This window comes from Meles meles, chromosome 2 (genome assembly GCF_922984935.1).
Source record: "Meles meles chromosome 2, mMelMel3.1 paternal haplotype, whole genome shotgun sequence".
In the NCBI taxonomy this organism is placed as follows: domain Eukaryota; kingdom Metazoa; phylum Chordata; class Mammalia; order Carnivora; family Mustelidae; genus Meles; species Meles meles.
The window spans coordinates 35,918,041-35,945,405 of record NC_060067.1 but is presented as its reverse complement, the minus strand read 5'-3'; the positions used below and the strand labels follow the sequence as shown (position 1 = coordinate 35,945,405).

The 27,365-nt window shown below is 39.3% G+C and overlaps 1 protein-coding gene and 1 non-coding gene across 3 annotated transcripts in view; both read left to right on the top strand.

Annotated features, from left to right (window-relative positions):
* UBE2K (ubiquitin conjugating enzyme E2 K) overlaps nucleotides 1-27,365 on the top strand; it is a 70,805-nt gene that overhangs the window by 9,916 nt on the left and 33,524 nt on the right. The gene's annotated exons all lie outside the window — the stretch shown is intronic.
* LOC123937652 lies at nucleotides 6,749-6,896 on the top strand. Its single transcript, XR_006817512.1, has one exon. It is a non-coding gene; the product is annotated as a U12 minor spliceosomal RNA (small nuclear RNA).

The window sequence follows — 27,365 nt, the reverse complement described above, 5'->3', positions numbered from 1 at the left end:
TATTCATCTCCAGAACTTACTTTATCTTGTAAAACCGAAATTCTGTATCTATTAAATGCTAACCCTACTTCTCTTTTGCCCAGCTTGTGGTTCATTGCTCTACTTTGTGTCTCTATGAACTACTCTGTTATATTTGTCCTTTTGTGACTGTTTTTTTTTTTTTTTTGTTTTTGTTTTTGCTTAACTTTGTCATATCTTTTGTCTGAAGTTTAATTTTTATTGTTTATTTATTTTTATTTATTTATTTGACAGATCACAAGTAGGCAGAGAGAGAGGGGGAAGCAGGCTGCCCGCTGAGCAAAGAGCCCGATGTGGGACTCGATCCCAGGCCCCTGAGACCGTGACCTGAGCCAAAGGCAGAGGCTTAACCCAGTGAGCCACCCAGGCATCCCTGAAGTTTAATTTTTAAGTAGTCACACTTTGAGGGGAGTGCCTGGCTGGCTCAGTTGGTAGGGTGTGTGACTCGATCTTGGCGTTGTGAGTTCAAGCCCCATTTTGGGGGTAGAATTCACTTAGCTAGAAAGAAGTAAGTCACATTTTTCTATTTTTTCCTGTATGATAGGCTTTTTGTATTTTGTTTAGGAAATCTTTCCTTTAATTACAAAGATGTTTTATATTTGGTTATAGGAGCAAATGTAGGTTATATTCCTTAACTGCTGTCCTCAGGCTTCTATCTCCACCATCTCATATGGAAACTACTTCTTCAGGCATTATCATTATCTTCCCACTTGTCAAATGTGGAGTAACTTCTCATCAGTCCATTTTGTATACCTTTCCCTTCATTTCTCAAAGCTTGCCTCTTGTGGTTGCTCTGATACTGCTGGTTTTCCTTCATACTGTTACTACACTTTCTAAGTTGATTTCATCTGTTATTTTCCATTTATCTCTTAAATCTTTGTTTCCTCTTTTGTATTCCTTTTGTTAATCACTCTAGGTTGGGTTTTCATATCCCAGATGGACTATTAAAAGTAAAATTTTTATTTACTATTATAGTAAAACGGTTTGCTTATTATTATTTTTTTTTAACTTCACCTCTTTTTTATCCCTAGGTTCTTTTTTTAATCGATTTTATTTATTTATTTATTTGAGAGAGAGAGAGTTTACAAGCAGGGAGAGTGGCAGGCAGAGGGAGAAGCAGACTGCCCACTGAGCAAGGAGCCTGATGTGGGACTTGATCTCAAGACCCTGAGATCATGACCCGAGCTGAAGGCAGAGGCTTACCCGACTAAACCACCCAAGTGTCTCAGACAGTTTGCTTATTTACATTGAGTTCTCTGCATCCTCTCTTCAGCCCTCCTGGTGCCATGCCACAGGATGGATGGATTTATTTATTTGTTTGTTTGTTTTAAAAGTTGTACTTATTAGAGCAAGGGGAGGACAGAGGGAAAGGGAGAAGCAGACTCCCCACTCAGTAGGGAGCTGGATGCAGGGCTCTATCCCGGGATCCTGGAATCATGATGTAAGCCAAAGCCAGATGCTTTACTGACGGCCACCCAGGTGCCCCCATGCCACATAATTTATGACCTTGTCATTTTCCTTTAGTTTCTCTATTGCCTATTGCATAAAGACAAACTTGTATACTTTTGTTCTAGCCTACCTTTCTTGACCTGTTTCCTGTCAAGTCTCATCACAGTTGCATGCCTACACATACTTCACTCTCAGACCTTCAGCTGTGCTAAACTGCTCACCATTTAGTTATTCTGTCTGCCTGGAATAAGCCCTTCCTCCTCCTTTGCCTTTGAAATAAACTTATCCTAAAATGCCACTCCTGATAAACCTTTTGTGGAAAACACAGTTTACCCCTGTTTCCCAGTGTCATTTTGTCAGGATTTTGTTAAGAGTAGTAACTGTAGATATATTGGTGATTTTTTTTTAATATTTTATTTATTTGACAGCAAGAAATCACAACTAGGCAGAGAGGCAGGCAGAGAGAGAGGAGGAAGCAGGCTCCCCGCGGAGTAGAGAGCCCGATGTGGGGCTCGATCCCAGGACTCTGGGATCATGACCTGAGCGGAAGGCAGAGGCCTTAACCCACTGAGCCACCCAGGTGCCCCTACTGGTGATTTTTTTAAAAGATTTTATTTATTTGATAGAGACAGCCAGGGAGGGAACACAGCACGGGGAGTGGGAGAGGAAAAAGCAGGCTCCTGCTGAGCAGGGAGCCCAATGGGGAACTTGATCCCAGGGCCCCAGGATCATGATCTGAGTGGATGGCAGATGCTTAATGACTGAGCCACCCAGGTGCCCTATACATTGGTAATTGTACATATGTCTTTCTGTTCCTGCTAGATATCATTGAGCTCCATGAGGATGCTTATTCATCTTTTTTCCTTTGTTTTGTATAATGCCTGGAATTGGTAGACTTAATAACATTTACAATAAGACAGAAAATCTTTGATAGGCATCTACTTTTTTTTTGGAGTCGCTGCAGAAAGTGCATAAACCTTTGCATAGGTGTTAGGGTTGCTATGCTACTCTGTTAATTTTTTTTTTTTTTAAGCCTTCTTGGGATCACATATTTTTCTAGTGATTACAGATGCATGTGATTACAGATGCAGGGCTAGTATATGTAGCCTTCTTTCTCAAGTGATTATGGGTACTTTACTTTTAGGTTTCTTTGTTTTGTTTTGTTGTGGTTTTATTTGTCTTTGCTTAATTTGAGGGAGAGAGTAGGCAAGAGAGACAGAGAACATGAGCGGGGTGGAGGAACAGAGAGAGAAGCAGACTCCCCACTGAGTGGGGGACCTGATGTATGACTCTGTCCCAGTACTCTAGGAACACAACCTGAGCCAAAGGCAGATGCTTAACTGACTGAGCCACCTAGGTACCCCAAGGTTTCTTTGCTTAATGTGAACTATCCTATTTAGGATTGGCATACTTAGAGTGTGGGTTGTCTGATACTATTGTTTTTCAGCAGTGATAATACATTTTACTTCATTTTTCTTAAATCCTTCTGTAGTAGTTCCCTTTTTTTTTCTTAATAGAATATACTGAAGTTTATGCATCTTTTGAACATTTGGTTATTACCAGGTTTTGCTGGTACATGTGTGTAAGAATGGTGGGTGTGTATCTGAGAGTGGTATTACTAGGCCATTGGGTGTTTGGATGGGATATTAGGTGGTTATATGTGTCAGACATTTTATCTGTAGGCTTGGTCATACTTTGATTAAATCCTTAGGTGTTTACTTAGGTGCTTTATCTCTTACTGCTCTTAGGAGCTGTGAGTGTGAGTCTTTGAAAGCAGAGACTTATATTTTCAGTTCTCCATTGCTTAGCTCATTGCCAGGTAAGCAGGGAAGCACTTGTTTTCCCAAATGAGTTTAAGGGTTTTTTTTTTTTTTTTTAAGTGCCAGGGAGCTCATCCACAACCATTGTGAAGGTATGACCACTTATTCTGCTTCTGAGAGTAGGGACTTTGTAATATGTTGATAAAGGTGGCCCATAGATGAAGATGGGTTTCTGTTCAGTGTAAGTGTTGATAATTTGGTCAGTCATGTTTTGGGGTGATGTAATGTCAAAGCCAAACCTGGGAAATAAGACGGTGGGAAGGCAATCTTTTTTTTAATTTATTTTGCAGTTTTCCTTGTTAAAGATCTTAGGGAGCATCTATTTAGTATTATATATAACGTCATCTATATCACTGTGGGTTAACTCTTTAGTTTAAGTCTACATTTTTCTCCATTTATTTAACAAATATTTATTGAATACCATCTGTGTTGTTAATGAGATAGACATAGTCCAGGGCTCCTGGGTGACTCAGTTTGGGGGCTCAGCTGGTTAAGCCTCTGCCTTAAGCTCAGGTCATGATCCCAAGGTCCTCATATGGAGCCCCTTCCCCTCCCAGTTGGGCCCCCTCTCAGTAGAGAGTCTCTTCTCCTTCTGCCCCTCCCCCTGCATTTGCTTGTGTGTGTGTGCGTGCACACGTGTGAGTGCTCTCTCTCTGAAATCAGTCAATCAATCTTTAAAAAAAAAAAAGATACACATAGTCCATGCTGTTATGGAGTAAATTATGATCTAGTAAGGCCATGAAACATTGAACAATTATATGTGTATTTGTTGAATTTAAGTAAGGAGAACTGTTGGGGTGGTGTAACCTAATCTCAGGGAAAGAGTTCCTTGGGAATAACCCTCAAACTGATAGTTGGGAGGGTAAATTGGAATTAGCTAGTCATATATCAGGATGATCAATTTTTTTTTAAAGGTTTTATTTATTTATTTGACAGATCACAAGTAGGCAGAGTGGCAGGTAGAGAGAGAAGGGGAAGCAAGCTCCCCGCTGAGCAGAGAGCTGGATGCAGGGCTCGATCCCAGGACCTTGAGATCACGACCCGAGCTGAAGGCAGAGGCTTAACCCACTGAGCCACCCATGTGCCCCAGGATGATCAATTCTTATATGCATACAAAAAGCACTAGTAATCATTGCAGTCATTGTAGAGCCATTTAATTGCTTTTCCATTTTAAATAAATAGCCAGTTTCTGTGAATACAAAAGTAACATGTTTGCTTATTATTGAATTTTGGAAACTACCTGGAACTAATAAAGTAAAAATTATCTGTAATCACACCCCTGGGGATAATTCTTTTTTTTTTTTTTTAAGATTTAATTTATTTATTTGACAGAGAGTGAGAGATCATAAGTAAACAGAGAGGCAGACAGCGAGAGAGGGGGAAGCAGGCTCCCCACTGAGCAGAGAGCCCGATGCGGGGCTCCATCCCAGGACCCTGAGACCATGACCTGAGCCGAAGGCAGAGGCTTAACCCACTGAGCCACCCAGGCGCCCCGAAGCTTTAGAAAGTTTTGAGTATTAATTCCAATCTGACTTTCAACCCAGATTTGTAATTTTTAATGTTTTTCAGTGATTTGAAGCTGTCTTTCACTACTAGACTCCCTACTTTTTTTTTTTTTTTTTTTTAGGTTTTATTCATTTAGGAGCACCTGAGTGGCATTCATTAAGTGCTGCCTTTGGCTCAGAGTCCTCATGATCCCAGAGTCCTGGGATGGAGCCCCACATCGGGCTCCCTGCTCCACGGGAAGCCTGCTTCTCCGTCTCCCACTCCCCCTGCTTGTGTTCTCTCTCTCGCTGTGTCTCTGTCAAATAAATAAAATCTTGGGGGAAAATAAAGGTTTTATACATTTATTTGAGAGGGGGAGGGGCACAGGGAGAGGAAGAACCAGAGTACCCATTGAGCAGAGAGCCTGATGATTCCTTAGAAGCTCAAGAGTAGGCATCCTCAAGAGTAAGCATCATGGTTTGTCTTTGTATCATCAATGCCAAAAGCTTTTTATTTACCAAATACTTTTAAAAATTTTTAAAAAGATTTTATTCATTCATCTGTAAGGGTGGGTGAGCACAAGTAGGGGGGAGGGCTGAGGGAGAATTGGGCTCCCTGCTGAGGGAGCCCAATGCGGAACTCGATTCCAGGACCCTGGGATCATGACCTGAGTCGAAGGCAGTTAGTTACTGAGCCACTCAGGTGCCCCTATTTAACAAATATTTGAGGGTTCCCTTTATCCTAGGTGCCATGATATGTGCTGAGGCTATAGCAAGGAGTGGGGCAAGGTAAGATAGATGAATAAACAAGTGATAAAAGCAATGCGATGGAATATTATGCAGCCGTCAAATTTTGAAATCTTGCCACGTGCAATAACGTGGATGGAACGAGAGGGTATTATGCTAACAGAGCGTCATAGGGAAAGAGAGGGAAAAATAAAACAAGACAAAACCAGAGAGGGAGGCAAACCATAAGAGCCTCTTAATCTCAGGAAACAAACTGAGGGTTGCTGGAGTGGAGGGGGGTGGGAGGGATGGGGTGGCTGGGTGATGGACATTGAGTGGGTATGTGCTGTGGTGAGTGTTGTGAATCGTGTTAGACCGATGAATCACAGACCTGTACCCCTGAAACAAATAATACATTATGTTAATTTAAAAAAATCAGTGCAGAGAAATACAATATTGTATAAATGAAATTAATGGTTGTTTTTTGTTTTTGTTTTTTTAAAGATTTTATTTATTTGACAGAGAGAGATCACAAGCAGGCAGAGAGGCAGGCAGAGAGAGAGGGAAGCAGGCTCCCGCTGAGCAGAGAGCCCGATGCGGGGCTCGATCCCAGGACCCTGGGATCATGACCTGAGCCGAAGGCATCGGCTTAAACCCACTGAGCCACCCAGGTGCCCCTAATTGGTTGTTTTTGACTGGGTTTCAGAAAAGGCCTTTCCTGGGATTCTTGACTTAAATTGAGGTCTGAATGATAAAGCTGTGTCTTTAGGGGAAGAAAGCATTCCAGATCAGAGGAAATAGTGAATGTAAAGGCCATAAATTAGGAATAAATTTGCTATGTTTAAGCAAGCAAAAGGAGGTTATTGTGGCTGAAGTATTGTGGGTAAGAGGCTGTGAATGATGCAAGATGAAGTTGGAGATGTAGGCAGGAGCCAGATCCCATAAAATTTAAGTCCAAAGTAAGGAATTTGTATTGTGACTCTGAAATCCATTTGAGGATTTAAAGAAAACAAAATTTTTGTTTTTTAAAATACCACTTTGGGGACGCCTGGCCTGCTCTTGATTTCAGCTCAGGTCATAGTCTCAAGGTTGTGGGCTCAAGCCCCACATCGGGCTCCATACTGGGTGTGGAGCCCTGTTGGGAATCTCTTTCCCTGTCCCTCAGCCCCTTCTCCCTCACCCACCTCACCCTCACTCTCTAGATCACCCATACTCTCTAGATCTCTCTTAAAAACAGAACAAAACACTTTGATGCCTTAAACTTATGACTAAGGAAATAACAATTCAGGGTGACGCCTGATTCCTCACTGCTAATGTGAGATGTAATTTTGAGTAGGTAAAGTTTGCCCCAAGGTTACCCATCTACCTTGTGGGATCCTTGGGATTCAAGATCTACCCTTCCCCCTTAAAAAACATACCACTTTAGCTGCTGTGTGGAGAATAAATTGACACTAAAGATGTAAAGAAAAAGGGTTTAGGAGTTAGGGGTTGAGTTTGGCTGGAGTAAAGTCAAGTCTGGAAAGTATCCCAGAGTTGGTTGGTTAGGGATTATATAGTGTTAGTAGACTACTAACTTTCAATTTACCATTCTTAGGAGTTTGACCCTTGTCCTTAAACTCTCAAAATGCCTGTCAGAGGTCCAGACAACATGTCTGAATTTCAGAAAGGGAAAAGCATAACTAACATGTTAGCTGAGTTTCCCCCTTTTAAAGAGCTTTCTGAGAAATCCCATTGAGTGACATCTATTTTTATTTTTTTTTATCCTGGCCTGTATCATAACATCTTCTTGGTTTAAGAGAAACTGGGGATGTTTTTTTAGCTGAGCGCATTGCTCCCCAATTAAAATCAGGGTTTCATTAGGAAAGAAAAAGGAGAAAGGAAGTTGGTTAGACATCTTGCCCTTTGGAGGTGGAGAGTGGCAGGAATGAAGTAAGAAAGACCTTTTTGGAAGCCTTTCTAGATAGCCTAGGCAAGAGATGATTGTAGCTTGGGATTACAGTTACATAGGAGACATGTTTTAAAGGTAAGTCAAAAGAGCTTGCTGATGGTGCAGATGAAAAGTAAAGAACCTAGAATAACACCTAGTCTTTTGTCTAGGAACCAGATATTTGGGAGTGCTATTTTCCAAGATGGGAAAGAGTGGGAGGAGCACATGGAAAGTGTTGGGGAAGATTTAAGAGTTTTGCTTCATTCTTGTTAGGTTAAAGCTTAGACTGGGTGACTTAACTGTAGGAGAATTTGGTTAGAAAAGGAGGGAGCCTAGGACAAAGTTCTGGTTTTTGTCATAGATGCCTAGTATCTTTTGTGGTTGAGCCTATAGAAGAAACATCGAAAGATAAGGAGAGTGAGCGATTAGTGATATATTAGGAAAACTAGGGGAGTGTGGTGTCTTTGAAATCAAGAGATGAGTTCCGAGAGTGGTCAGTTTTGTTATGCTACTGAGTGAAAGAAATGAGCACTGAATTTGCAACACAGTTACCATTGGTGACCTTGACTAGAATATTTTCATTGGAATGGTGAAGATGGATGTATGATTGGACAGAGTTAGGAAGTGAGGTGAGAAACTGGAATCTATGGTCAACTAATTTTTAAAGTTTGTTTTAACAGAGCAGAGAAGAGAAGGGGAACTGCAGAAGAATATGGCTTCAGAAATCTTAAAACATTTTTTTAAAGATTCTATTTTAGAGAGAGAGAGCACGCAAGTGTAGGCAGGAGAGGGATAGGCAGACTCTGTGTTGAGCTCAGAGCCCGACTCGGGGCTTGATCTCACAACTCAGAGATCATGACTTGAGCCAAAATCAAGACTCAGACACTTAACCAACTGAGTCCCCCCAGGTGCCCCTTAAAAAATTTCTCATATTCTATTGATTATGTTTATATGTTGATGGATGGGAGAAATTGATTATACTAGAGAAAGGAGGAGTAATTGAGCCTGTAAAGTCCTTGAGAAGAACAGAGGGGGGATATTACGAGCATAAATGGAGGGATTAATCTTTAATAGGAGCAGAGACACTTAGGGCAATGTTAAGTTTTCATTTGGGATTTGTGGTCTTCACTTGAACATGAGACCAATTAATGATGGTTGTGTGTGTGTTTTTTCCCAGCAGTGCTGCTTGGGGCAGATACAGGAAGGTGGTTTGGTTTTGTTTAAGTTAATTGGGGAATAAATTTAACTAGCAGTGGGGCTTCGCCATGTGAGTACCATGAAGGAGCAAAAGCTTCAAGGTTAGCAAGGGAGTGATTGATAATGATGGAGAGTGGTGATGTTCGATAAAACCAGCTAATAGCTGGGTTTGGAGTACTAAATAGTGAACTTGATCTAAGGAGGTTGGGAATTTGAGAAACTTGAAATGGACTTCAGAGAAGGTACAGTTTCTGGTGATGACGAAGTTATGTGTATGACCATGGGGATAAGACCTTACAATCTTTAAATATTTATTAGAAGAACAGTCTTTGTCTCCTTACCCTTTTTTGAGAATTTAGAAATGTACAAAGATGACGGGTGTAAGCAACAGTCTCTCATCAGACACAGATAGCTGTTGCTAGTAACATCTTTTTTTTTTTTTTTAATGATTTCATTTATTTGTCAGAGAGAGAGCACAAGCAGGGAGAGCAGCTGGCAGGGCATGCAGAGGGAGAAGTAGGCTTCCCGCTGGGCAACTAGCCGGACAGGGGACTCTATCCCAGGACTCTGGGATCACAACCCGAACTGAAGACAGACTTAACTGAGTCACCCAGGCAACCTGACATCCTTTTTCTTTTCTTTTCTTTTTTTTTTTTTTTAAACCAAATCAAGGTCATAGTATATAGTATTACTGTTTTCTATTTTTTTTCTCTCTTAATATGTTTTCTGTTTCCTTTCTTCCTAAGTAGGCTTCATGCCTAACTGGGGCTTGAACTCACCACTATGAGATCAAGACCTGAGTTGAGATTGAGAGCTGGACATTTGGGGCTCCTGCGTGGCTCAGTAATTTAAGCATCTGCCTTTAGCTAGTCATGATCCCAAGGTCCTGGGATTGAGCCCTACATTGGGCTCTCTGCTTAGCGGGGAGCCTGCTTCTCTCTCTCTCTTCCTCTGCGTGCCACTCTGCTACTTATGTGAGCATGCTCTCTCTCTCTCTAATAAATAAATAAATAAATAAATAAATAAAATCTTAAAAAAAAAAAAAGTCACATGTTTAACTGACTGAACTACCCAGGCACCTGATACATCGTATTAAATATTCTTTTAAAATGTTTACTTTTCAGAGGTGCCTGGGTGGCTTGGTTGGTGGATTGGGCAACTCTTGATCTTGGGGTTATGAGTCTGAGCCCCATGTTGGATGTAGAGATTACTTAAAATCTTTTTTTTTTTTTACAGATTTTATTTATTTGAGAGAGAGAGAGAGACAGGGAGAGAGGGAACGCAAGCAGTGGGAGAAAGAAGCAGGCTTCCTGCTGAACAGGGAGCCTGACATGGGGCTCCATCCCAGGACCCTGGGATCATGACCTGAGCCGAAGGCAGGTGCTTAATGACTGAGTCACCCAGGTGCCCCGAAATTACTTAAAATCTTAAAAAAAAAAAAAAAAGGTTTATTGTTTAAATATTAAATGGCATTAAGTATTAATATTATTTAACATAGATTTAATACTACCTGACTAAACCATTTTTGTTTTAAAGTTTTGTTTAAGTAATCTCGATACCCAACATGGGGCTTGAACTCAGCGGCCCCAAGATCATGCTCTTCTGACTGAGCCAACCAGGTGCCCCTAAACCATTCTTTTGTTGAACATTTAAAGGTTGTTTCTGTTTCTTCCACTGTGTGTGTGTGTGTGTGTGTGTGTGTGTGTGTGTGTGTATGTGTATGTATTGAATGGAATATATATAATTTTTGTATTAATTTATTTCCCGAAGATAGATTTCCTGGAAAAAAGTTACTGGGTCATAGTGTCTGAATTTCTCATATGCTGATGACCAAAGTGCTTCCCAGAAAGTTTGTTGTAAATTACTGTAGCACTGGCACTGCATGAGGTAGCCAGTTTCATCATAGTCTTACCATTAATACAGTCTTTTTTTTTTAAGTCAAATTGAAAAATCAGTTGTCCAGTTTTATTTTTAAATTTTACTTCATTTTTAAAAAAGATTTGATTTATTTATTTGAGAGAGAGAGAGAGAGAGCGTGAGAGGAGAGAGGGTCAGAAGGAGAAGCAGACTCCCATCTGGGCTGGGAGCCTGATGCGGGACTCGATCTTAGGATTCCATGTATCATGACATGAGCAGAAGGCAGACACCTAACTACTCAGCCACCCAGGTGTCCGTATTTAACTTTTTATTAAGAAATCTCCCTCCCTCCCTTTTTTCCTTCTTTCTTCCTTCCTATCTTGAGAGACAGCGCATGTGTATGCAGGCGTGCATGTGCACAAGTGTGGGGGGAGGTGGAGAAGAGGCAGGGGGAGAGGCAGACTCCCCACTGAGTAGGGAGTCGGATGCTGGGCTCCATCCCAGGATCCTGGGATCAAGGTCTGAGCTGAAAGCAGACACTTAACTGACTGAGCCACCCAGGTGCCCCTTATTAAGAAAAATTTCAAATGGAAAGTTGAAGTATTCTTATATTCCCACTAATTAGATTCAGCAGTTGTTAATGTTACTGATATGAAGGTAATTCACTACCAAAATCTTGAGCTTTTGGGGTGCATGAGTGGCTCAGTGGGTTAAAGCCTCTGCCTTCAGCTCAGGTCATGATCCCAGGGTCCTGGGATCCAGCCCCACATCAGGCTCCATGCTCGGCAGGGAGCCTGCTTCCCCCTCTCTCTCTCTGCCTGCCTCTCTGCCTACTCGTCATCTCTGTCAAATTAATTAATTAAAAAAAAAATCTTGAGCTTTCATCTCCTAAAAATAACATTCTTTTACATAACCATACTATCATTATCCTACCAAAGAAAATGTTAATTCCTTGGTATCTAATCTCATATGTCCTCAGGTTTTATAGCCTTTTTTGGGAGGGGGGAGCAGGATCTACTTAAGGTTTACAAATTGCATGAGAATGTAATTTTTAGTGTTCTAAAATTTACAGTGGTTCTCTGACACACACACCCTTCTTTTGTTCTCTTTTTGACACTGAAAATCCTGGAGATTTCTTTATGGAGGTGCTTTTTGTATTTCTTGTAAAGTGGGAGTTTATGTGTAAAGGTTTGACTAGATTCAGGATCAACATTTTTGACAAGAAGACTCGAAGTGTAGTATATATTTCATATTTACTCATTAATAGATGTGTAATAATATCATGTTGCCTCACTATTAGCAATACTAGGTCATTTGATCTTTGCCTGCACCAGTTATTTCTTTGGGTGTTGCAGAAAGTTGATTTTCCGAATCGGCAATTCTTCATTTGCTTAGCTAATATTCTCCCAGAAGAAGAGTTTTCTGTCATCACCTGGAAAGAAGAATAATTATTATCAGAGTAAAGATTGGTATAGTAGTCACCTCCAATTGGCAATAATGATTTTCCCCTTTCCCTTTTTTTATTATCAGTGTGTGGATGTCTTGATCAACCTAGGCTACCATAACAAAATACGATAGTCTGCATGGCATAAAACAAGAAATTAACTTTCTCACTGTTCTAGAGATTGGGGATTTCAAGTCAAAGCTTCAGAAATAATTTGAGATCTGTCTTTGTTTGAAATTCTAGTGGTTAAAATAACATTTATGCAAAGTAAATTGGCATTGGATTTTATAATAGTGTTTGTGTTTAGGTGAAAGGATTACTCTTAAGTGGTAGAAGTGAAGGCATATTTTCTTGTCTTTTCCCTTTTTTATTTTTTTATTTTTTTTTTTTAAAGATTTTATTTATTTATTTGACAGAGAGAGAGATCACAAATAGGCAGAGAGAGGGGGAAGCTGGCTCCCTGATGAGCAGAAAGTCGGATGCGGTACTCCATCCCAGAACCCTGAGATCATGATCTGAGCTGAAGGCAGAGGTTTAACCCACTGAGCCACCCAGGCGCCCCTCTTTTCCCCTTTTCAAGAAAAATATAATTTTATCTCAATTTCAGGTATATACTTTGTCAAATTAAGGCCTGTATTTTTCAAATTAAGGCATTTAAAATACATTTTAAACTTTTTTAGATTTTGTTTTTAAGATTTATTTTTAGAATGCATGTTTGTGGGGTTGGGGGAGTAGAAGGAGAGGGAGAGAGAAACTTAAGCATAGTCATCGCTGAGCATGGAGCCCAACTCATGACTGAGATCACTACTGGAGCAGAAACCGAGAGCCCCATGCTCTATACACCCACCTGGGTGCTCAGATTTACAACCCCAAAATCAGAGTCATATGCTTCACCGACTGAGCCAGCCAGCACTCCCCAAGTACTTTTTGATAAAAGTTTTCATAGAATGAAATCATTCTTGAATTCTTGGAATAAATCCTTCCATTGAATTGTATTGAATAGTAACTTCAGTTTGTAATGTATGTTAACCAAGATTTTGTTCAGAGTTGTGTATCATTTTAGTGACTTCAGTTTGAATAGTATTGAATAGTAACTTCAGTTTGTAATGTATGTTAACCAAGATTTTGTTCAGAGTTGTGTATCATTTTAGTGAGATTTGCCTATTTTTGTTCAGGATTGTGGTGGGTAAGTTTTAGGGGGGGTGGTCAGAGCCATGTTTGTTTTATAAAATGTGTTTATGATCATTCATTTCATTGTTTTGAAGCCATTTGGGATTATTCTTTGTAAATTGGGATATGTGTTTGAGAACCCAGGTGGCTTTTTAGAGCAGTTGCTAAAAGGCATGTTTTTTGTGAATTTCTTTTTTCTGTCTTAATGTTCTATTCATGTTCAAAATTTTTGTCAATTTAGGTGTTTTAAGAATCTCATATGTAATACACTTTTGTTATTTATGATGTTATTAATATGTAGCAAATACAGGGTTTGATTTACTTCATTTTTTAGTTTCTTTTTCCCCACCCTTACTTATTATCTTATTAATTGAGCCCAAGACTTTTCAATTTTATTTTAGTTCTAATGTTTTTCTTCCTTTGGTTTCAGTTCTTTAGTTCTGTTATTTTTTTCTTTTTTACTGTCAGTACTTTTTATCATTTAAAATTCCTTTGCATTTTCTTAGTGATATAGGAATTTGGAAGATTAAAAAGTTGTTTTAAATTAAGGATACAGGGTCTTTGTGAAAAATTTTTCAATGCAGAAATATATGGAGTAAAAGTTTTCTTCTTTTTTTCAATCATTACTTTGGTGGGGAGAGAGAATCTTAAGGGGATTCAACACTGAACCCAGAGTCCGGCATGGGGCTTGATCTCACAACCTAGAGATCATGAGCTGAACCGAAACCAAGGTCAGAAGATGCTTAACTAACTGTGCCACCCAGGTGCTCCAGAGTAATAGTTTTCAATATTTACTCACCCTTTCCTTCTCTCTTCAGTCCTAATCCTCTTTTAGAGGGAACTTTGAGTAACTTTTTCCATGCATAAATACAGGAATTTTCAGTTTATGAACTTTCTTAAATATGAGCAAAGTTACAACCACAGTAAAAGTATTTTAGCTCTGTGTGTGATGATAGTTGATGTAAAGCAAGGCTTGTGTAGAATCACAAGATTTAAGAACAACTTTTTGACATACCCGGCATGCATAGATGCATAGCTTCCCTCATCAGTATCCCCTATAAACTGCCAAGGTATAGGTTACATTTGTTCTAACTTATGAACCTACACTGATAGATCACAATCACCCAAAGTCTATAGTTTACCTTAAGGTGGTTCACCTTTGGTTTTGTTTATTCTGTGGGCAGTGTAATGTGTTCATCATTATAATATACAGAGTGGTTTTATTTTGAAGTTTATTTTTTTTAATACTTTAAAAAAAAAAATCTTATTTATTTATTTATTTAACCGACAGAGATCCCAAGTAGGCAGAGAGGCATGCAGAGAGAGGGGCGGCGAAGCAGGCTCCCCGCTGAGCAGAGAGCCCGATGTGCGGCCCGATCCCAGAACCTTGGGATCATGACCTGAGCCAAAGACAGAGGCTTTAACCCACTGAGCCACTCAGGTGCCCATAAGTTTATTTTTTAGTCATCTCTGTACCCAACGTGGGGCTTTTAACTCCTGACCCCAAGATCAAAAGTTGCATGTTCTAACAACTGAGCCAACCAGGCACCTCCCCAGAGTTATTTTCATTGCCCTAAAAATCCTCCATGTCATCCTGTCCATCTCCCTCCCCACTGCCACCACTGCTGACCTTTTTACTGTCTACATAATTTTGCTTTTCCAGAATGGCATATAGTTGGAATTGCACAATTATGTAGCCTTTTCAGATTGACTTCTTTCAATTAGCAATAGACATTTAACTTTCCTCTGTATCTCTATGTGGCTTGATAGTTATTTTTGTTATCTATTTATATATGTCATAAATATATATTTAATATTCCGTTATCTGAATGTATGACAGTTTATCCATTCATCTACTGAAGTACATCTTGGTTGCCTCCAAGTTTTGGCAATCATGAAAAAAGCTGCTAGAAACAACTGTGTACAGGTTTTTGTGTGGACATAAATTTTCAACTCCTTTGGGTAAATAACTAGGGAGTGTAATTAGTTCTGTAAAAAACCACAACTGTCTTTCAGGGTGGCTGCGTAATTTTGTATTCCCACCAGCACTGATTGAGAATTTTTGCAGTTCCACATCCTTGCCAGCATTTCCGTCCAGATTTTGGCTCTTCTAATAGGTGTGTCGTGGTATCTCATTGTTATAATTTGCATTTCCCCCGTGGCGTATGAAGTGGACCATCTTTTCATATGTTTATTTGCAATTTGTGTATCTTGTCTGTTAAGGTCTTAAGTTCATTTTTTGTGTTGTTTTCTAATTGTTGAATTTTATGAATATATATATTTTTAAGATTTTATTTATTTATTTGACAGAGATCACAAGTAGGCAGAGAGGCAGAGAGAATGAGAAAGAGGGGAAGCAGGCTCCCCAGTGAGCAGAGAGCCCTAATTGGGGCTCGATCCCAGGACCCTGAGATCATGAGAGCTGAAGGCAGAGGCTTAACCCACTGAGCCACCCAGGTGCCCCTCTTTGTATGTTTTGTGTCACAGTCCTTTATCAGATATGTCTTTCGCAGATATTTTCTACCAGTCCTTTATTCCTTCATTCTGACATTGTCTTTTGCACAACAGTTTTCTATTTTAATGAAGTTCTACTTCTCAGTTATTTTTTTCATGGATTGAACCTTTGGTATTTTATCTAAAAAGTTATAGCCATACCAAGTTTATCTAGATTATCCCCTTTGTTATCTTCTAGGAGTTTTATACTTTTGTATTTTATGTTTAGGTCTCTAATCCATTGAGTTAATTTTCATGAAGGGTGTTGTAAGCACTGTGTCTAGATATTTTTCCCCCATGTGTGTATGTCTGGTTGTTTCAGAAATATTTGTTGAAAAGACTGCTCTGTTGTATTGACTTTGCTCTTTTGTCAAAGATCAGTTGACTATTATATTTATGTGGGTCTATTTCTGGACTATATATTCTGTTTCATGGATCTCTTTGTTTTGTTGCAGTAGCTTTACAGTAAATCTTGAAGCTTGGTAATGTCACTCCTCCGTTTTTTTAGTCCTTTAATATCATTCATCAGGGCTTTGTAAGTTTCCTCATATAATTTTTGCACATATTTGTTAGATTTATACCTCAGTATTCTGGCTTACTGGTGCTAATGTTAAATGGTTTGTGTTTTTGAATTCAAATTCCAGTTTTTCATTGCTGATGTATATAAAGTGATTGGTTTTTTTGTATTAACCTTGTATCCTGCTTCCTTGCTATAATTGTTTATTCTTGGAATTTGTAGTTTCTTTCAGATTTTCTACATGGGTGTTATTTGTGAACAAAAATTTATTTTTTCCTTCTCAATTTGTACACCTTTTCTTATTGCAGTAGCTAGAACTAGTTTAATGTTGAAAAGGAGTGGTAAGAGGGGATATCCTTGACTTCTACCTGATCTTACCGAGAAAGCTTTGAGTTTCTCACCATTAAATATGATGTTAGCTCTTAGTTTTTTGGCAAACATTACTTATCAAGTTGAGAAAATTCCACTCTATTCCTAGTTTATATGGAGTGTTTTTGTTGTGAATGGGTTTTGGATTTTGTGAAATAGTTTTTCTACATCTGTTGATAACAATTGCGTGGTTTTTCTTTTAACCTATTGATATGATCAGTACATTAATTGATTTTTGAACATTGCACTAGTATGTATAGCCAGGATAAATTCCCCTGGTCATGGTGTACAATTGACCCTTGAACAACACAGATTTGAATAGCATAGGTCTACATAATACATTTTTTACAAATACAATACAGTAACATAAATGTATTTTCTTTATGATCTTGTGGGTATATTCTCTTCTCTAGCTCACATTATTATAAGACTACAGTATTAATACATGTAACATATAACATATGTGTTGATTGTTTATGTTATCAGGCTTCTGGTCAGTAGTGGGCTATTAGTACTTAAGTTTTGGGGGAATCAAAAGTTACATGCAGGTTTCCAACTGTACAGGACATCAGCAACCCTCACCCCCTTGTTGTTCAAGGGTAACTGTATAGTTCTTTTAATTCATTGTTGGAGTAAATTTGCTTTTTTTTTTTTTGAGGATTTTTGCATACATGTTCATGAGAGATAGATACTGGTCTGTACTTGTCATTTGTCTGGTTTTGGTGTTAGGGTAATACTGGCTTCATGGAATGAGTTAGGAAATTTTTTTTCTTTGCTTCTACCTTACAAAAGAGATGATAAATGGTAGAGAATTGGTATAATTTCTTCCTTAAATGTTTGGTAGAATTCATCGTTGACACTATCTGGGTCTGGTGCTTTTTGTTTTATAAAGTTATTATTGATTCAATTGCCTTAATATAATCTTATTCAGATAGTCTGTCTGTTGAATTTTGGCAGATTGTGTCTCACAGCAGAGAACACAAGCAGGGGGAGTGGGAGAGGAAGAAGCAAGCTCTCCGCTGAGCAGAGCACCCAATGTGGGGCTCGATCCCAGGATCCTGGGATTATGACCTGAACCAAAGGCAGATGATTAATGACTGAGCCACCCAGGCGCCCTAGATTGTGTCTTTCAAGGAATCAGTTCACTTCATCTGGGTCATCAAATATTTGAGCATAGAGTTGTTTGCAATATTACTTGATGTTTTAATGTCTATGGAATTAGTGGAGATGGGTCTCTCATTTCTGACATTTAGTAATTTGTGTCTTCTCTCTTTTTTCTTAAACTGTCTAGAGTTTATCAATTTACTTGATTGTTTCAAAGAACCAATTTTTTGTTTAGTTGCCTTTTGTTTATTTCTTGTTTTCAATTTCATTGATTTCAATTTCGTTGCTTCAACTTCTAAATTACTTTACTTTTCCTTACTTTGTATATAATATGTTCTCTTTCTGATTTCATAGGTGGGATCCTAGATTAATTTGACTTTTTTCTAATGTATGCATTCAACATGAATTGTCTTCAAAGCACTATTTTTTTACCTTCTGCAAATTTTGATGTCTTTTTGTTTTCATTTAGTTCAGAACATTTTAAGATTTCTATTAAGAGGTCTTCTTTGACCTATGTGTTATATAGAAGTGTGTTGTTTAATCTCCAAGTGTTTTGAGGTTTTCCAGCTATCTTCCTGTCATTGATGTCTAGTTTATTTTTATTTATTTTAAAAAGATTTTATTTCTGAGTAACCTCTACATTCATTATGGGGCTTGAACTCACAAACCTGAGATCAAGAATTGCATGCTCTGCTGACTGAGCCAGCCACTTGCCCCTGATTGCCAGTGTGATTCCATTGTGGTCTGACAGTATACTTTGTATGATTCCTGTTCTTCTGAATTTATATTATTCCTTATCTTCTGAATTTGTGTTTTTTGAGCTTGAGAAGAGTATATATTCTCCTGCTGTTGGGTGAAGTAGTGTATGGATGTACATTTGAACCAGTTTGGTGTTTGCTAATCAGTCTATCTGTGTCTGTCTGCTGGATCTGTCAAATAGTGGTAGAAGGATGTTGCATTCTGAGTATAGTAGTGGATTCATCTCTTTCTCATAGTTTTATGGTATTGCCTCATGTATTTTGAAGCTCCATGTTTGGTTTTTTTTAAGATTTGTTTGTTTATTTTAGAGGGAGAGAGAATTTTTTTTTTTTTTTTTTTAAGATTTTCTTTATTTGAGAGAGCACTAGAGCACAGGGAGGGACAGAGGGAAAGAGAGAAGCAGTCACCCCGCTGAGTGCGGAATGCAATATGGGGCTCCCATCCCAGGACCCTGAGAATGACTGGAGCCAAAGGCAGCTGCTTAACTGACTGAGTCATCAAGACCCTGAGAGAGAATCTTTTTTTTTTAAGATTTTATTTATTTATTAGGGAGACACTTTGAGAGAGGGAACACAAGCAGGGGGAGTTGGAGAGGGAGAAGCAGGCTTCCTGCTGATCAGGGAGCCCGATGCAGGGCTTGATCCCAGGACCCTGGAATCATGACCTGAGCCGAAGGCAGACTGAGTCATGCAGGCGCCCCAGAGAGAGAATCTTAAGCAGACTCCCCATTGAGTACAGAGCCTTGGTGTGGGGTCGACCTCACAACCCTGAGATCATGATCTAAGCTGAAATCAAGAGCTGGATCCTTAACTGACAGACCAACCAGACACCCCTGAAACTCTGTTGTTTTGCTTATATATACTTAAAGGATTTTTAAAAAAGATTTATGTATTTGAGAACAAGAGAGAGTTGGGGGAGGGGCAGAGGGAGAAAAAGAATCCTCAAAACATGCAGCTCTGTCCTAGGACCCTGAGATCATGACGGGAGCTGAAATCAAGGGTCAGATGCTTAACTTACTGAGCAACCCAGGCGCCCCCCTTTTGGCTGTTCTTGAATAATGCTGCCATGAAATGGGTGTGCAGATTATTCGAGACCCTGATTTTTGAGCATGTATCAGAAGTGGAATTGCTTGATCACATAGTAATTCCATTTTCAATTTTTTGATGAACAACATGCTGTTTTCCATTGCGGCTGCACTGTTTTACGTTCCCACCAGCAGTGCACATGGCCCCAATTTTTCCACATCCATGCCAACACTTATTTTCAATTTTTTTTGATAGTAGCCATCCCGGTAGATCCTTGAATCTCATTGTGGTTTTGATTTGCATTTCCCTAATTATAGTTATGTAATAATGCTGAGAATCTTTTTATGTGCTTGTTGGCCACTTGCATATCTTGTGGAGAAATGTCTATTTGAGTACTTGACCCCCCCCTCCCCGCCGTGTGTGTGTGTGTGTGTGTGTGTGTGTGTTTAAAGCGATAGAAGTTTATTAAATGAAGATTAAAAAGTTCTCAAGAGTGAGAGGGGTCCCAGCAGGGTTGCCCAAGTACTTTACCCATATTTTGTGTTGTTTTTTTTTTTAATAATTTTAAGAGTTCTTTTACATATCCTGGGTATTAATCACTTGTCATTTACATGACTTTTAAATAATTTCTTCCATTCCATAGGTTGCCTTTTTACTCTGTTGATTGTGTTCTTTGATGCACAAGAGCTTTTCACTTTGATGTGTTTCCAGTTTATTTTTATTTTTGTTGGTGTCATATCCAAGAAATCATTGCCAAATCCAGTTGCCATGAAGCTTTTATGTTTTCTTAGTTTTATAGCTTTTCTGTTCCTTTTACTGTCAGTGTGTCTTTGTCTTTATATTTAAAGTGAGTTTCAGTTAGATAGCATATAGTTGACCTTTTTCTTTATCCACTCCAGTAGTATCTGTCTTTTGTTATATTTAGACTATTGATATTTAAAATTATTGTTGATATATTTGGATTAATGTCTGCCTTTTTTTTTTTACTGTATTTTTTCCTTTTTTTAAGATTTTATTTATTCTGAGAGAGGGACAAACAGCTCGCAAGCAGGGGGAGAGGCAGAAGCAGACTCCCGCTCAGTTGGGAGCCCAACATGGGGCTTGAACCTAGGACCTGGAGATCACAACCCAAACCAAAGTTAGATGCTTAACCATTAGAGCCACTGAGGTGCCCCCTCCTTTTTTTTACTGTATTTTATTTGTTGCCCTTGTTCCTTCTCTTTTTTGTCTTACACTCTTTCTGCCTTAACTTGTTTTATTGAGCATTTTATGATTCCATTTTTTCTCTTCTCAGCATATTATTTGTGCTTTTTCTTTCTTTCTTATTTTTAGTAGTTGCCTTTGAAATTGCTGCATATACTTAACAGGTACTCTTTGTAATAACACTGTACTACTTCATAGGTAGTGAGAGTACTTTGTAACAAAATTCACATTTCCAAAACAAAAAAAAAAAATTCACGTTTCGTCCCTCCTGTCTACTATAACTCATTCATTTCTTACCCATGAGGTATAGTCACCAGATACTTTGTTGTTGTTATTGTTTTGAACATATTCTTATCTGTTAGATAATTAAGAATACGAAAAATCAGGGGTGCCTGGGGGACTCAGTCCATTAAGGATTGCACTGTTGATTTTGGCTCAGTTCATGATCTCAGGATTGTGAGATTGAGCCCTGCCTGCATCAGGTTCCGTACTGGGTGTGGAGCCTGCTTGGAACTCTCTCTCCCTCTGCCCTTTGCCACCCACTTTCTCCCCTTCACCCTCCTCCCTTCCTCCCCCAGTTCCTCTGCCCAAAAAAGAATAAGATCAAAGATTCTATTTAACCTTTATTTTTTCTCTAATGCTCTTTGTTTCTTTTTTCTTTATGTAAATTCTGTGTTTCTGATCTATAGCATTTTTCTACTTCCTGAAGAATTTCTTCTAACATTTCTTGCAAGACAGGTTGGCTAATAATAGATGTCCTATTCTGAGAAGTTCTTATTTATCTTTCATATCTGAAGGATAATTTTGCTGAATGTTAGGTTGGTAGGGCTTTTTGCTTTTAACACTGTTGTTTTTATTTATTTATTTTTAAGTTACCTCCACATCCAACATGGGGCCTAAACCCACGACCCTGAGATCAAGAGTCACACACTCCACTCACTGAGCCACCCACGTGTTCCTTTCAACACTAAATATTACAGTCCATTTTCTTGCTTTCATGATTTCTTTTTTTTTTTTTGAAGATTTTATTTATTTATAAAGGTTTTATTTATTTATTTGACAGAGAGAGACACAGCAAGAGAGGGAACACAATCGGAGGGAGTGGGAGAGGGAGAAGCAGACTTCCCACCCAGCAGGGATCCTGATGCGGGGCTCGATCCCAGGACCCTGAGATCATGACCTGAGCCGAAGGCAGAGCCTTTAACCCACTGAGCCACCCAGGCACCCCCCAATGTAATTTTTATCTTTGTTCCTCGTTAGGCAAGGTTTATTTTTTTCTTCTGATTTTCTTTTCAAGCTTTTCTCTTTGTGTTTGGTTTTCTTCAGTTTGTATATGATATGCCTAGCTATGGATTTCTTAGGATTGATCCTCTGTTACATTCTCTGAATTTCTTGGATCTGTGATTCAGTGTCTATCATTAATTTAGGGAAATTCTTGGTCATTATTGCTTCAAATATTTCTTCTTTTCCTTTCTTCTCATTCTGGTATTCCCATTACTTGTATGTTACACCTTTTGGAGATTCTAGTCTATCTTTTTCATTTGTCCTTCCTTTGCATTTCAGATTTTGGAGTTTCTATTCATTTTTTTTTTTTTTTTAAGATTTTATTTATTTATTTGACAGAGAGAGAGATCACAAGCAGGCAGAGAGGCAGGCAGAGGAGGAAGCAGGCTCCCGATGCGGGGCTCGATCCCAGGACCCCGAGACCACGACCTGAGCCGAAGGCAGCGGCCCAATCCACTGAGCCACCCAGGCGCCCCTCTATTCATTTTTTTCTAGCCTACAGATTCATTTTTGGTTTGTGTTTACTTACTAATGGGCCCATCAGAGGCATTTTTCATTTCTGTTAGTTTTTTTTTTTTTTTTTTTAATTATTTCTAGCATGTTCTTTTAATTCCTTCTTAGAATTTCCATCTCTATGTTAACATTACCTACTTGATTTGGACATTGTTAACTTTTTCCATAATGGCACTTAGCATATTAAACATATTTTAAAATTTTTAGTCTAATTCTAGCATTTCTGCCATGTGAGTCTTTTTCTGTGGTTTTGTTTTTTGGTATGCCTTATAATTTTTTCTTGAAAGCCAGAGTCATGAACAATGTACTGGGTAAAAGGAACCGAGGTAGATAGGCCTTCAGTGTGAGACTTTATGTCTGTCTGTCCAGGGATACTGTTTGCTATAGCTATAGATACCAAAGTCTAAAATCTCCTCTGTTGTTCTTGTTTTTGTCTTCCCTGTTGCCTCTAGGGCTCCCTAGAGACATCTTCTTAAGTCAGGTCTGAGACATGCAGTTCTTGGAGTTGTAATCCCCTGTTATTACATGGGAGCCCTATTGATGTGGTGTTTGGGGGAGGGGAAGCAGTCTGTAGTCCTGTAATTGGGTCTCACTCTTTTTTTTTTTTTTTTTAAACCTTATTTATTAGAGAGAGAGTGTGTGTACAAGCAGAGGGGGGTGGCAGCAGATGGAGAAGGAGGCTCCCTGATCAGGACTCAGTCCTGGGACCCTGGGACCATGACGTGAGCCACCCAGGTGTCCCTGGGTCTCAGTCTTTTAGGGGGCCTGTCTCCCACTAAGCTGTGACCTTTAGAAGTACTCAGTCCCCCTGCTTCAATGATACTGGAAAATTGGAGGGCTTTAGTATAGGGTGTTTCCATTCCCTTAGGTTGGTTAGATCTGTTTTAAGACTCTAGTTGGTTAGGTTCTGATGAAAGTTTCTCTTGAGGACACGCCTTGTTAAGAAAAACAGAATAGGTCTGTTTCAAAATGGCTTCTTTCCCCTTCTCTCTGCCAGGAGCCTGAGCGCATTTTCCTCTGATCGTCACTGAAAGTGTGGTCGGGAACCTGGAGGTAAAAACTCAACAAAAGTGGCAAGGCCCTTTGAGAGTTGTTCACTCTCAAATTTATTCTGACTGTGCCTCCAGCACTTTGTCAATTACAGTTTAGTTTTTCCTGCTGGGGTAATGGCTCATGCTTGTGAGCTTTTGCCCTGATAATTTTGAATCTTATTTTCTCCCAGTCACGTCACCATGTCACAGGGCAGCATTTGCCCTGTGCTTCAGTTCTCTGATGCATTTAAGAGGGTTGTTGATTTTCAGTTTTGTTTAGCTTTTTTCCTCTGTGGATGGGAATGGTGATTTCTAAGTTTTTACATGTTGGGTTGGAAATCAGAAGTATATTCATTTATTTTTGTTTGTAGTATTCTGTTAAATTGCACTGTAATTCTTGTAGACATCTCTGAATTAATTGGTTACTTAGATTAATTTTTTTTTCATTATATTTAATGCATCAGTGATTTCCATTAGGGTTATATATTTTTTCCTACCTGTAGTGAAATTTCCTTAGGCAATTTCTAGGAGTGGTAATACTGGGTTGAAGAGTGTGACAAGGGCACCTGGGTGGCTCAGTCGTTAAGCAGCTGCTTTTGGCTCAGGTCATGACCCCAGGGTCCTGGGATCAAGTCCCACATCGGGTGGGCTCCCTTCTCAGTGGGAAGCCTGCTTCTGCCTCTCCGACTCCCCCTGTTTGTGTTCCCGCTCTCACTGTGGCTCTGTCAAATAAATAAATAAAATTAAAAAAAGAAGTGTGTGACAGATTTTATGGTGTTACTACTTTTTGCTGTATTGCCTTTAAAAAGGCTTCTGAGCTTTATTGATATTCCTTCAACTTTAGCAGTATTGGATATTAAGAATCTTGCCAGTTTAGAAAATGTAAAATGTAATAGAAGATTACTTTACACATGGATGTCCAGTTGGTCTAGTACCATTTTTGTTGAAAATAATTGTTTTTTGGGGCATCTTGGTGGCTCAGTCATTAAGCATCTGCCCTCTGCTCAGGTCATGATCCCACGGTCCTGGGATTGAGCCCTGCCTCAGGCTCCCTGCTCAGTGGGAAGTCTGCTTTTCCCTCTTCCACTCTGCCTGCTTGTGTTCCCTCTCTCACTGTCTTCTCTCTCTCTCCTCTCTCTGTCAAATAAATAAATAAAATCTTTTAAAAAAATAATTTTTTTCCCTCCCATCAGATTATTCCTTTATCAAAGATGAGTTGACTTTATAAGTATGGGCCTATTTCTGAGCTCCCTATTCTGTTCTATTGGTCTGTGTGTTTATTACAATACCATGCTGTTGATTTTAGTAGCTTTATGATAGCCCCATCAGAAATGGAAAAAATGAAGAAGGGATGACCTTTTTTTTAAAAGATTTTATTTATTTGATAGGCAAAGATCATAAGTAGTCAGAGAGGCAGACAGAGAGAGAGAGGGAAGCAGGCTCCCTGCTGAGCAGAGATGCTCCATGCAAGGCTCAATCCTAGGACCCTGAGATCATGACCTGAGCTGAAGGCAGAGGCTTTAACCTACTGAGCCACCCAGGCGCCCCAAGGGACTTTTAATAATAATTTTCAGATAGCACTGTGGTCTCCCATCTGTCCCAGATCCGTGTGTGTGTGTGTGTGTGTGTGTGTGTGTGTTTAAAGCTTTTATTTATTTACTTGAGAGAGAAAAAGAACATAAGAGCGGAGGGGAGGGGCAAAGGGAGAGGGACAAGCAGACTCCCCACTGAGCAGAGAGGCCTGATGTGAGGCTATATCCCAGTACCCCAGGATCGAGACCTGAAGCAAAAAAACAGATGCTTAACTGACTGAGGCATCTAGGCTCCCCCATAGTTCTTAGTTTTATTTACCCTAAGGGAATCACCGTTACCAGTTTCTTATGGTCCTGGAGGGTGTGTGTGTGTGTGTATTCAGGGCTTTAAATGTGAAGAAAATAACTATTTTGCTTATTTTTTCTTTATGCAGTCTTAAAAGTGATACGTGAAGTCTAACGTTTCTTTGAGTAAGTGTAAAATAAAAAGTTCTAGGGGCGCCTGGGTGGCTCAGTTGGTTAAGCATCCACCACAGGTCATGATTTCAAGGTTGTGAGATTGAGCCCCAAACTGGCTTGTGCTAGGTGTGGAGCATGCTTAAGATTCTTTCTCTCCTTCTGCCCCCCTTTAAAAATTTTAAATGACAAAATATTGTGTCAAAGTATAAGTAAAGGTTTTTTTTTCTCACTGGCATACAACAGGGCATTCTGTTATTGATGGTATCTTAAGATAAGTTAGTGAAATTAAGTATGTATGTCTTGGCTCACAAGTCATTTTTGAAGCTTAGCTTCACTAATTATTAGCTGTGTGACCTCTATATCTCAGTTTCTTTGTTGGTAAATACATAAGATTGTTAAAAGGTCAGATGAATTACTACGTGTAAATCAGAGTACTACTTATAAGATGTTACATAAGTATTAGCTATTATTTTTACTCTCTGCCAGCAACATTAGCTACTCTCTCCTTAAAACATTTTTTTCCAGGCACCTGGGTGGCTCAGTTAATTAAGCGACTGCCTTTAGCTCAGGTCATCATCCTGGAGTCCCAAGATAGAGTCCCACATCGGGCTTCCTGCTCAGTTTTTTTGGGGGGGCGGGTCCTGCTTCTCCCTTTGACCCTCCCTCTTCTCACACTTTGTCTCTCTCATTCTCTTTCTCGAGTAAATCTTTTTTTTTTTTTTTAAAGGTTTTATTTATTTATTTGACAGACAGAGATCACAAGTAAGCAGAGAGGCAGGCAGAGAGAGAGGGAAGCAGGCTTCCTGCTGAGCAGAGAGCCCGAAGCAGGGCTCAATCCCAGGATCCTGAGATCCTGACCTGAGCCGAAGGCAGAGGCTTTAACCGAGCCACCCAGGCACCCCTCTCAAGTAAATCTTTTAAAAATAATTTTAAAAATTAAAAAACAAAACAAAATATTTTTCTTCCTTTAGTGCAAGTGATAACAGACTGTCTTGGTTTTTCCTGGTCTTGCTCGTCGTCATATTGTCAGCCCAGATCACTCCTGAATTTTAGATCATGAACCATATTCTTGGCCCTTTGGATTTTCATAGATAGCTCTTTTCAACATGTCCAAATCTGAGTTTTTATTTTCCTCTTCCCCAGACTTTGACCTCTCACTTTCTTGTTTCCTTATCTTAGTTTTTTATTGCATTATCATCCACTTAGTAGAAAAGCAAACTATAAGCGTAATCCTTGTTCCTCTTTAAGAGAGCATATGCTTGTAGTTTATAATAACTTATTCCTGGAATTTTTCCTCATCTCTCTCTTTTTAAGATTTTTAATTATTTTAGGGGTGCCTGGGTGGCTCAGTGGGTTGAAGCCTCTGCATTTGGCTCAGGTCATGTTCTCAGGGTCCTGGGATCGAGCCCCACATTGGGCTCTCTGCTTGGCAGGGAGACTGATTCCCCCTCTCTCTGCCTGCCTCTGTGCTCACTTGTGATCTCTGTAAAATAATTAAATAAAATCTTTAAAAAATTTTTTAAAAATTATTTTAGAGGTAGACAGCACAGGCATGGAAGGGAGTGTCAGCAGGGGGAGGAGCAGAGGAAGAGGGACAAACTACTCCAAGGTGAGTAGGGTACCTGATGAAAGGCTTGATCTCATGACCCCTAGATCATGGGTCAAAATTGGGAGTGGGATGCTCAACTGACTCAGTCTCTTATCTCTCTTGATTGATTTACTTTTTTCATCAAAGTGAACTTCCTTCCTGTCCTCCTCCCTTTCCCTCTCCTTCCTGCTTTGTTGTATTGAGAGCCTATCAGGCTTAAATTTTAAGTATTTGAAGTGTTTTCTCCTTCCTGTGCATTACCTTGTGTTCCACACACCAGAAACCTGTCACTTTCTGTCTGCTTGTATAGTCCATTTGAATTTTTCCTACATTTTCTCCATTGAGTTGGGTGTTATATTACTTGATCATCGTAAACTGAATAGATTTCTCACTGGA